We start from the raw sequence: 12,018 nt of genomic DNA, 5'->3' as shown, positions 1-12,018 counted from the left end.
TGCATTCACATCTTTGTTTCTTGAACGTAATTGATATTGCAGCTGAGTAAACATGGAACAATGACTCGTGTTTGTAATCTTTGTTTATTCTCGTTTGGGAAAGTTTTCTAGTTCATTGTCTTTTTTAATGGTGCCCAAGTTTGGCTTTGGCCGATTACTCAAACTTATCCATCTTATAATTATATGTTAAATTTTTAATTTTAAAATTGGAACAAATGAATTAAGTCCTTTTTTTTTTCTTTTGTATATTTTTTCTTCCTCAAAGCAATTTTGTGTATGCTTTTTTGCCTTGAGAAATGCCATGGATTGAAAGAAATCTGATAAAAAATTCTAAACCTCGCATGATTAATTTTTTAATGATGCGTGAAGCTGTCCACTGTTATGTTTCGGTGCGTACTAGATAAATCACGAGCTTACACAATAGGTTGTAAACTATGTTAGTCAGGTAAACCATACTAAATAAGTCATGTACAACAGACTCGTCCGAAAAATTATTGATACAGAGAATCGAACTCATGACCACTCACATTGCTTAATTGATGGCAAGTATAGTTTAATTTGAAGTGTCCGTCTATAAAGTTGATTCTTATAGTAATGAGAAGGCATTTTTTTTTAAAAAGGCCCGCTAAAATGCCATAACCAAATGAGGCCTTATTTATGTTTGTGAAAGTTCCAAATATATCATTTTAAAACCTTTTTTTCTTCTCCAAGTCCCACCATTAACTCATTAGGGTGCTTCACAATCCTATGTAATTTCTGTCTCAATCGTTGTTGTTTTATTATTATTATTATTATTATTATTATTATTATTAATATTATTAATATTATTATTTTATCTGTATTCTATATATTTTTTTCTCTACGTTTATGTAGTTATGCTGATTATTAACAGAAATAACGACAGAGAATAAGATTCCGTTACTAAATAGATAAAAAAACAATAAATATGTCGTAAATATCTTTTACAATAGAATAACTACGGAAGATTGGTCCTATAAGTTTTTATTCTTGGTTTTTGGCTGGCCCGATATCTTTGCTATTTTTATTTACGTCCGATATCTTTCCATTATTTAGCAGTTGGTCAATTTTTACTCGATTTCCACCGTAGTTGCTGAACTGACATGAGAAAGTGAACATATATATTTCTTTCCACATCCATCGACATTTACATGAAAGGATAAATTAGTCTTTTTCTTCCGCTAAAAAATCCTCAATTTTCTGAGATAATGAAAGTTAATTGGAGAATGCTAAAGGTACATCAATTAGTTGTACAACACTTTTTACAACCATCTCTAAAATGACCAAATTGTCCTATAAAAACTAAACAATTACAGTTCAATTTTGGAAGGCATTGTGCAATGGAAAAGCTAACTTCTTTCAATTGAAATTTTTTTACCACACCATTATAATTTTACTTCCAAGTTGAAAAAAAATCAACATATTACAAAATTCTTCCCATTTTCATTATTCATTCTATTATATGTTTTTCACATAATGGCCAATTCATCTCTTTTCCAGGAGATAAAAATGCTAATTAATCTTTCAAGTGAAATATGACAATATAATTGATACAAATGTTATACAAAACATGCACTCATGCATAATAAAATGTTAATTTATGTCAATTTATTTTATCTACTATTTTGGAAACATAACACACATTATCAATTGACGTCAATTTAGAAGCTTTGGATAATGTCTAATTTACCAAAAAAAAAGTGCATATGTTTCAACATCCCAAAAATTAAACAAAAACATACCAAATATAAAAAGTAACATATGTTTAATCCTCCAAGAAATGGATGGACATATACCAAATTATAAAATTCAAGTAAAAAAGTTCCAATAGATTGTTCTTCATAATCATCCAAAAACTCCATGGAATAAAGCATTATGCTCTTATTAATGCTCCAATTTGTCGAACCAATAGTTTCCATCATTATCTAGTTGGTCAAAATACAAAGGTAATCGGGCTGTTACATGATCCAACCCAAATCTTGATCCAAAGTCGACTCCACATTGGAATGTTTTTGTAACAGTTGTAAAATTGTTAACTTCTTTTTCGCTACTACATTTGTACATCTGTCTTTCTTCGATTTAATTTGAACCTAGCAAAATAATGAATGTTAAGATAATTCCTTTCAAGAATAATAACATAAGTAAAAGAATTATTAAATAATACCTTGGTTTTCTTTGTTCTACTTTCCAATGGTCCTTTTTTTCGAACAATACGAGGGGCTCCCTTTCTCTTCGTACACTTCAGGTCTAGAGTTTGAGTAGAAAGGTGGTTCCAACTTCTCCAACACTGGCAGATCTCACTGGATTAGATGGTTGAACAAAATCTTCACTTTCATGACCTAATTTCATTCTCGAAGTGAACTCAGCCTTTTTGACTGAAATCCATCTTTTCACCTCCTGAAATCTTGCCTCATCATCTGCAGCCAAACCTGCTAGTCCTGAAAATTCTCGATGCAATTCATCATATTTTTCATGCCCCGGAGTAGTAATCCAACCATCATAATTTACTTTCACCCGCGTGTACAACCGATTCGCATCACGCTTCCATCTCCTCAGGATATAATTTTGTGGTAGTGATCTCCCGTCATTGAATAACAAAACCAACACAGCATGTCTTCAAAGTATTCCTCTGGACTCAAATAAATGGCAACTGCAGACTATCTCATTTTGTTCTATTTCAAACTGTACATCTACAATTCTTTGTTTTATTGTTTTTCCTTTGACCTCGACATCCTCACGTACCTTAAATTTTGTCCTCTCAAGCTCTTCCCCACCATAAATCACTTTACAATACATCAGACGACTGATCTCTTCCTGGAATTCTCTAAACTTGTCCATATTATATGAAGCTTGAAATTGCTTCTCTATATCATATGCACTGACACAAGGAATCATCTGGGAATATGAACGAAAATCTGCCTGAAACTCTTTCTCTACTTTGCTACGCAAAGCCCGCTCATATTTTTCAAAAAATTATTTCAAGCCGGTTTTAGAATGCACATAACCATCGGAAAAAGCATTCATGCTCTCACTACGTTGCGTTGAAGACATTCCAGCCCAGAAACTTGTGTTTAAAAAACATGGGACCCACCGAGATCTTTCTTTAAAAAGTCCAGACAACCAATAATTTTCGTGCAAAGTGTATTTGTCTACCATTGCAACTCAGGACTGAACAAATTCCTCGGGATTTAATGATTCATATATAGAATTGTGTATGTCCTTAAAAATAGATTCTTTTTCTTTGTGATATCTAAAATTTTCAGGTAACTTTCTAAGTATATGCCATAAACACCATCTATGTCTTGTGTTGGGGAGTATAATCTCTATAGCATTTTGCATGGCCCTGTCCTGATCAGTGATAATACCTTTGGGAGGTTGATTCTCCATCCAGTCAAGCCATGTCTTAAATAACCATACAAAAGTGTCAGTATCCTCACCCGCAATCAAACCACATCCAAGAAGAGTCAATTGTCCATGATGATTAACACCGACAAAAGGAGCAAATGGCATATTGTACTTGTTTGTCAAGTAAGTTGTATCAAATGTGACAACATCACCGAATTCCTTGTACGCTAATCTACATCTGTTATCAGCCCAATACACATTTTTTTGCAAAGTATACATTCATAATCAATAGAGAAGTAGAAATCGGGACTCTGATTAGTTTTTTTGCAAAGTATACATGCATAGCAGTTGCATCTCCTTTACCCAACCTTAGTCTCCTAACCTTATCAATGAAGTTCCGACAATCCTTTTCAATGAAAGTCATGTTTTCATATCCCTCAGCTTCAACAACAACTGAGTTGTAACTTTTATGGAGTGGAATTCCAGCAATATCATTAAGCTCTAGCTTCCTTTTAACATTTTCAGTTAGTTGTCGATTGCATCGATACATCCTAGACTTTAAGGGGCTTATTTCATGATTATGTTTTAGATCTACGATTGTTAGTCTCCAAACACCAAAAGCATCTACAGTTGCATTCAACCTAGCTTTGCATCTTGTTTGACTCGTGGCGCTAGGCTTTAGAGAAGTAGTTGCACCTCTTGATCGGTTTCCTTCTCTGCCACAAGTGAATGCCACATTTCGGCTAACCCCATTTTTTCCTTTTCTAGAAGTCCTCCTTCTGATTGGAAAACCTACACGATATGCATACTTTTTGTATATTTCATATATTTCATCAACACTCTTAAATTTCATCTCAACCTCAGGGACAACGCCGTTATCTTCTTCGAACACCCCATCATTCACAGTAGCACAATCCTTAATTACCATTTCATTTTCAATCGTATGTTCATATTCACCAACTGCACTATTTGAATTTGACTTTTCAATATTGCAGTCTTGACTAAGACTTTCTGGGACAAAAATAAAAATACATTCAAACATATACGAAATCTTAGTCGACGTCCACAAAGAAGAGAATAACATGAATTTGTACAAAATTTCAAAACCCATTACTGAAAATTAACTTTTCTTTGTTCCTATGAGGTTTCATCAATTACCCATAGCAAATTCTATGGAAAATTCTCTACAGACAATAAGTTTCATTATAAAGAATGCATCATCTCAAAGCAGCAAATAATTTTACAAATAAAAATCACTCAAATATGATAGAATAATACCTAGGTTAATCATTTTTGGGAGAATATTTAAAGTGAAAATGGGCAACCAACTATTAGTCAATGGAATATTGCGTTGTCGCTGGAGTCGGGTGCTGTCATTGGAGTGGTGGCAGAAATGTGAAGATGATGGGTCGAAGAAGGGTTTGTTCTACAAGAAGAAAAATGGCCATGTTCTCGAAGAAGCAAAATGGCCCGCCCGGTGAAATAAAAAAAAGAAGAATTCTTTTGGTCAAAATATCAGTGAATACAAATATCATGATATATTGGGTGTACATATCGAAGTAAGATAAATTGGGTGTACCTGTAGCAACACTCAAGTTATTTTGTAAGAAACGCGAATACTAGCTGCATCTGATCTTCATCTTCGAAATTATCAAATAACCCAAAATCTAATTTCTTTCTTGTAAACTTCGAGCTCAACAAATTTACATTTCAAAATTTAAATTAAAGTTATCGACCTAAGACACATTGGTGGATCTTCTCAAGCGAAAAAAATCACACATACCACTCTGCCATAGAAAGTAACAATTTTCATCAAAAAATTAGTACAAGGCTATAAAAATCAAAGTACAAGAAAGCTGATATCAAAAAATTGAAAAACAAGATAATGACCCTCCAATTTTGACAGCCATGGAACCTTTGACCTGGATTATCACTGTTGGCAAAATTAATGTATTGAATGATGAGTGGCTGTCATTTAGTCAAAAAAAGTCGGCAAGATGTTTGTCAAATTTGGTTGCAATTTTGGCCGAAATACATGATGAATTTTTGCATTTAGACATGAGAATTCACCTATAAATAGGTGTTTTCCCTAACTATCAAGGCACCCCGAGCATTCTATTCTTAGTTCTTTTCTCTCATCTCGTAGCATTTGGGTGCTTAGCTGTAGTGACCCGTTCCAAAATCACCTACTAATCAGAACTTAAGCATGCAAAATTAACATTTAAAACTGAATCAGGTAAACAGCGGAAAAACAGTAATATAACCCAATCGAATCTGTAAGTACAAAATACTTAAACAACTAGATCGAACTAAATCCAAGAATAAATACCAACAACTATATGTCAACCTCTGCCAGCTCCCTGTCCACTCCCTCCTGGACCGTCCAACCTGAGACCTGCCCCATCGAATAGGGTGTCCAAAACAGAGATAAACCGAGGACGTGAGCATAAAACGCTCAGCACCGAAAGCATGAGTATACAAGACTATGACATGCATGTATGCAAAATGTACTGGATACCAGGATCTGGGTATATCGAAATACTGCTCAGGTAAATGACGTCAAGGTATGTAGCACTCTGCGCCGTCGCACCAGGAGGTGGCTCCCATACCAAAATAAACCTGTGGATATACCGGTGACCTGACCACCGTCGGCCAACGGGGTCCAACCATCCACAACAAACGAGGGCTGAGCACCCTCTCAACAGGCTATCTCAAAAATAGTCAGGCTCAACATGATTATGCAAATGCCGCATAATAAACCATGCATCATATGACAGATAATAATGCAACATATAAACATGCAACACATAGTAAAGCATACTCAATCCTGCTATCTCGGATAGTACTTTCGTACCTCAAATCAGTAGATCCTAGCAATCAGTCCTAGAATCAAGTCTGCGTCCGTAGTCAGCCCACTGATGCCGCTAGCTCCCAACTAGAGCACAGCTCCGCTACAAAACCAGTAGCTCCCCGCTAGTGCCTAAACCTCGGAAAAAGACTAGAAACCCATCAGAAACGATTAAAACGCTCTGGAACACTCGGAATTGGCGAAAGAAATAGTGAAGCCTCGCGCCTCTATTTATAGACAACGATCGGACGATTCGATCCTCTTCGGACGATCCGATCCACTTCGGACGATCCGAACCCTGTACCCTTCGGACCTTCCGAACCCTTATCGGACGATCCGAACCCTGCATGTCTTCCACGTGTCCAGACACCTGTCTTCGGACGATCCGAACCCTGATCGGACGATCCGAACTCTGCATGTCTTCCACGTGTCCAGCCACCTGTCTTCGGACGACCCGATCCCTCTTCGGACGATCCGAACCCTATTCGGACGATCCGAACCCGGTTCGGTCCTCCCGATCCCACCGAAATATAATTAATCCAATAATTAACTCAAATTAGGCATCGGGATACTACATTAGCTCTATAATATTTGTGAGGTGTTTGTTCTTCCGTATTAAGAGAGTGTGTGTTTTATTTTGAAAATACAGTGAGTAGTTGTACACAATAAAATATTATAGTGAAATTCTTTTCATTAAACCTGTGGTTTTTACCTGATAATTTTTAGGGGTTTTCCACATAAAATTCGGTGTCCAATTTTATTTTTATTTTCATATTTATATCTTAAGATGTCGCACCTGATACCAACAATCGCTTGTACAAGAAACCCCAATTGTGGATTAAAAGGTTATTAGAGGAGATCGGACACAAACAAGAGAATGTTATTTTGTTTTGTGACAGTCAGAGTGCTTTGCACATCGCAAGGAATCCAGCCTTTCATTCCATGACGAAACACATTGGAATACAATTTCACTTTGTGCGAGAAGTAGTAGAAGAAGGAAGCGTGGATATGCAGAAGATCCATACGAAGGACAACATAGCTGATTTTCTGACCAAGCCAGTGAACACTGATAAGTTTGAGTGGTGTAGATTCTCAAGTGGCCTAGCAGAGACGTAAGCAACAGGTAATGGCAAGATTGAAAGGATGTGAGGCAATATGGATTAAAAGGTTATTGGAGGAGATCGGACACAAACAAGAGAATGTTCTTTTGTTTTGTGACAGTCAGAGTGCCTTGCACATCGCAAGGAATCCAGTCTTTCATTCCAGGACGAAACACATTGGAGTACAATTTCACTTTGTGCGAGAAGTAGTAGAAGAAGGAAGCGTGGATATGCAGAAGATCCATACGAAGGACAACATAGCTGATTTTCTGACCAAGCCAGTGAACACTGATAAGTTTGAGTGGTGTAGATTCTCAAGTGACCTAGCAGAGACGTAAGCAGCAGGTAATGACAAGATTGAAAGGATGTGTGGAGATGTGTTTGATTCTCAATCAAATCTCCAAGTGGGAGAAATGTTGGAAAAGTCAAGAAAGGCAGCACAGGAAAGGAAAACATGTAATAAATGTGTGTTGCCTATTTTGTAGAAGTTTCGCAGAATTGATGGAATATGCATTTTTAACGCGTGTTCACACGGTCAGGGGGCTCTATAAATAGAGCCCCCCCTTCATTCTGAAATCATCCCTTCTTCGAGTTTTCTCTCATCTTATAAGCATTTGAGTGCTTAGTTCTATAATATTTGTGAGGTGTTTTGTTCTCCTGTATTAAGAGAGTGTGTGTTCTCTTTGGAAACACTTTGAGTGAGTTGTACACCACAAAATATTATAGTGGAATTCTTTTCGTCTTGCCCGTGGTTTTTACCCTAATAATTTTTAGGGGTTTTCCACGTAAATCTCGGTGTCCAATTTTTTTCTTTATTTTCGGGTTTTATTATCTCAAATTCCGCGCGTGGGACCAACAGTTACATTGAGTGCTAAAATATGAATCCAAGAATGAAATCTTTCTTCACCAGAAGTACGAAATCTTTACACAGTAATGATCCACAGAATTTAGAATGCAATATAATATGGAGTTGTCTCCAAAAGCCTGAATTATTTCAAGATGCTTGACTTTGTCACCACACTTAAGTTTCAATCCGCGCAGAACTTGTCTTACGATACTAAGTTCCCTTGACGCTTCTTGAATTATTACGACCTTTTGTATGTTACTAGACATTTTTCCAGTTCCAAACGAAGCACACTGCAACAGATGAGGCTGTTATCCAAGACTACGACGAAAAAACAAAACCGATATCAGCAATAATGCAATAGTACACGAAGTTTCAACCTCCTATGTCTTGTAATATTGTAACTCTTGTTGGAGGGAATTTATGTAGTTACAATAGAGATTTCTTGCAGCCTTCTTTGTAGCTTCCTATGCATTCACATTTTTGTTTCTTGAACGTAATTGATATTGCAGCTGAGTAAACATGGAACAATGCCTCGTGTTTGTAATCTTTGTTTATTCTCGTTTGGGAAAGTTTTCTAGTTCATTGGTGCCCAAGTTTGGCTTTGGCCGATTACTCAAACTTATCCATCTTATATTATATGTTAAAATTTTTAATTTTAAAATTGGAACAAATGAATTAAGTCCTTTTTTTTTTCCTTTTGTATTTTTTTTTCTTCCTCAAAGCAATTCTGTGTATACTTTTTTGCCTTGAGAAATGCCATGGATTGAAAGAATTCTGATAACAAATTCTCAACCTCACATGATTAATTTTTTAATGATGCGTGAAGCTGTTGTGAGAACCTGAAATTCCAGCAGTAGCAGTAGCTGACCAATTTCAGCAGAAGCTAATAATTCCAGTAGCAACTCATATTTCAGAAGATGATATTTTCCAGCAGACAGAATCCAGCAGACAAAATCCAGCAGCATCAGAGCGAATTCCAGCAGACAGTTACTGATTCAGCTTATGAGTTGTAACTGAAGCATTTAACATGGAATAAAGGCTGTTAATGACAGATTATGGTCATTTATTTGGGAGGCTAACAGTCAGATTTTGGCCTATAAATAGCACCCTCAACCTCTGAATTGGTGTTACACAAATCTTGAGTTATCACTTGAAATATTTGAGCTAAGAGAGTGCTGATTTTCGAGCAACAGAAACCAGTAGCAAGAACAAGCAGATTCAGACTTCAACCGAAACACTTTTAGCAAATTACTGTAAGTGGGCTTATGTATAAATATCTTGAACCCCGTTTGATGATTTCTGATTTAAAGCAAAGTACTCTTGATTTCTGATATCTGATTGTGAAGCACTGAAACTTAGTGAACTAATGGTAGGAATATATATTCTGAATATTACTGATTACTGATTTCTGATTATTGATTACTAGCCTCACCCCTTAGAGGAGAGAACATATAGGGGACTGATATCAGTTTAGCCATGAAATTCACGAACGTGCTCAGTGCTTATCTTATTTGATAAACTTCTGATATCCGATTACTGAATACTGATTACTGATTTTGAATACTGAACATTGATTTCCGTTTTGAATATAAGAATTTCTGTATATTTTCGTATTAATGTTCTGTATGAAAATGATTTCGAAAACTGGGAGTTATTCACGCCCCCGCTTACTGAGTGACAACCATATCACTCATCCACCATAACATCTCAGATAAGAACGATGAAGAAATGTTAGAAGAAAAGGAGCAGAATCTGTTTTGGGGATGGTGAAGAAGAAGACTATTATTCTCAGTTTCAAATTATTTTTTTCCGCTGCATCTGTAGAAGCAATGTTTTGTCTGTTTTACATTTCCGCTGTAAAACATTAATGATTCGAATTTGTATCAGACAATGAATTATTTCGTATTATGAATAAAAAGTCTGGTTTCTGAATTTTGTACTTCTGAGACTTGTTGTTTTCGAATGTAAATTGGAGAGCAACGCCGGTGTCAACCACCCCCGTCCCGTGACGTGACAGCTGTCCACCACTATTTTTCGGTGCGTACTAGATAAGTCTCGTGCTTACACAATAGGTTGTAAACCATGTTAGTCAGGTAAACCATACTAAATAAGTAATGTGCAACAGACTCGTCCGAAAAAATATCGATATAGAGAATCAAACTCATGACCACTCACATGCTTAATTGATGGCAAGTATAGTTTAATTTGTAGTGTCCGTCTATAAAGTTGATTCTTATAGTCATGAGAAGGCATTTTTCTTTTTAAAAAGGCCCGCTAAAATGCCATAATCAAATTAGGCCTGATTTATGTTTGTGTAAGTTCCAAATATATATTTTAAAACCTTTTTTTCTTCTGCAAGGCCCACCATTAACTCATCAGGGTGCTTCACAATCCTATGTAATTTCTCTCTCAATCGTTATTATTATTTTTATTATTATTATTATTATTTTATCTGTATTTCTATAAGTTTTTATTCTTGGTTTTTGGCCCGATATCTTTGCCATTTTTTATTTACGTCCGATATCTTTCCATTATTTAGCAGTTGGTCATTTTTTACTCGATTTCCACCGTAGTTGCTGAACTGACATGAGAAAGTAAACATATATATTCCTTTCCATATCCATCAACATTTACATGGAAGGATAAATTAGTCTTTATTTTTCTCTAAAAAATCCTTAATTTTCTGAGATAATGGAAGTTATTTTGTAAGAAATGCAAATACTAGCTGCGTCTGATCTTCATCTTCGAAATTATCAAATAACCCAAAATCTAATTTCTTTCTTGTGAACTTCGAGCTCAACCAATTTACATTTCAAATTTTAAATTAAAGTTATCGACCTAAGACACATTGATGGATATTCTCAAGCGAAAAAAATCACACATACCACTCGGCCATAGAAAGCAACAATTTTCATCAAACAATTAGTACAAGGTTATAAAAATCAAAGTACAAGAAAGCTGAAATCAAAAAATTGAAAAACAAGATAATGACCCTCCAATTTTGACTGCCATGGAACCTTTGACCTGGATTATCACTGTCGGCAAAATTAATGCATTGAATGGTGAGTGGCTGCCATTTAATCAAAAAAATTTGGCAAAATGTTTGTCAAATTTGGTTGCAATTTTGGCCGAAATACATGATGAATTTTTGCATTTAGACATGAGAATTCACCTATAAATAGGTGTTTTCCCTAACTATCAAGGCACCCCGAGCATTCTATTCTTAGTTCTTTTCTCTTATCTCGTAGCATTTGGGTGCTTAGCTCTATAATATTTGCGAGGTGTTTGTTCTTCCGTATTAATAGAGTGTGTGTTTTATTTTGAAAATACAGTGAGTAGTTGTGCACAATAAAATATTATAGTGAAATTCTTTTCATCAAACCTGTGGTTTTTACCTGATAATTTTTAGGGGTTTTCCACATAAAATTCGGTGGCCAACTTTATTTTTTATTTTAATATTTATATCTTAAGATGTCGCACCTGATACCAACAATCGCTTGTACAAGAAACCTCAATTGTGATTTTTTTCCTCATTTTAAATTTTACATTATGTGTGTTGTGACAAAACCCACAATTTAGAGTTTACATATCACCAATGAAATATGTCAATTCATCAACCGTGATGGAAATTGGTTAAACAATGTCTAAATAATGAAAAGATATCATACACAAATCGTAAGTGACAAAAATAATGTACCAAAACCAAAAGTGACATGCTTACAAGACTAAGTTATCAAATTTTCGTAACAGAAATTTCCATCCGTTGCTAATCTGCGACAGATTAAGCACTCTGTTGCGAATTTGCACGGAATAATCTTTCTGTCGTCACAGTGTCTTCACGGAAGTATATTTCATGCCTA

The 12,018-nt window shown here is 35.5% G+C and overlaps 1 pseudogene; it reads right to left on the bottom strand.

Moving 5' to 3' along the window:
- Positions 1-2,265: 2,265 nt before the first annotated feature.
- On the bottom strand, positions 2,266-3,642 carry LOC140803747 (protein FAR1-RELATED SEQUENCE 5-like; annotated as a pseudogene).
- Between the last annotated feature and the right edge of the window lie 8,376 nt (positions 3,643-12,018).

Source organism: Primulina eburnea, chromosome 10, assembly GCF_022965805.1.
Source record: "Primulina eburnea isolate SZY01 chromosome 10, ASM2296580v1, whole genome shotgun sequence".
NCBI classification, from domain to species: Eukaryota; Viridiplantae; Streptophyta; class Magnoliopsida; order Lamiales; family Gesneriaceae; genus Primulina; species Primulina eburnea.
This window is presented reverse-complemented; position numbering and strand designations above follow the sequence as displayed.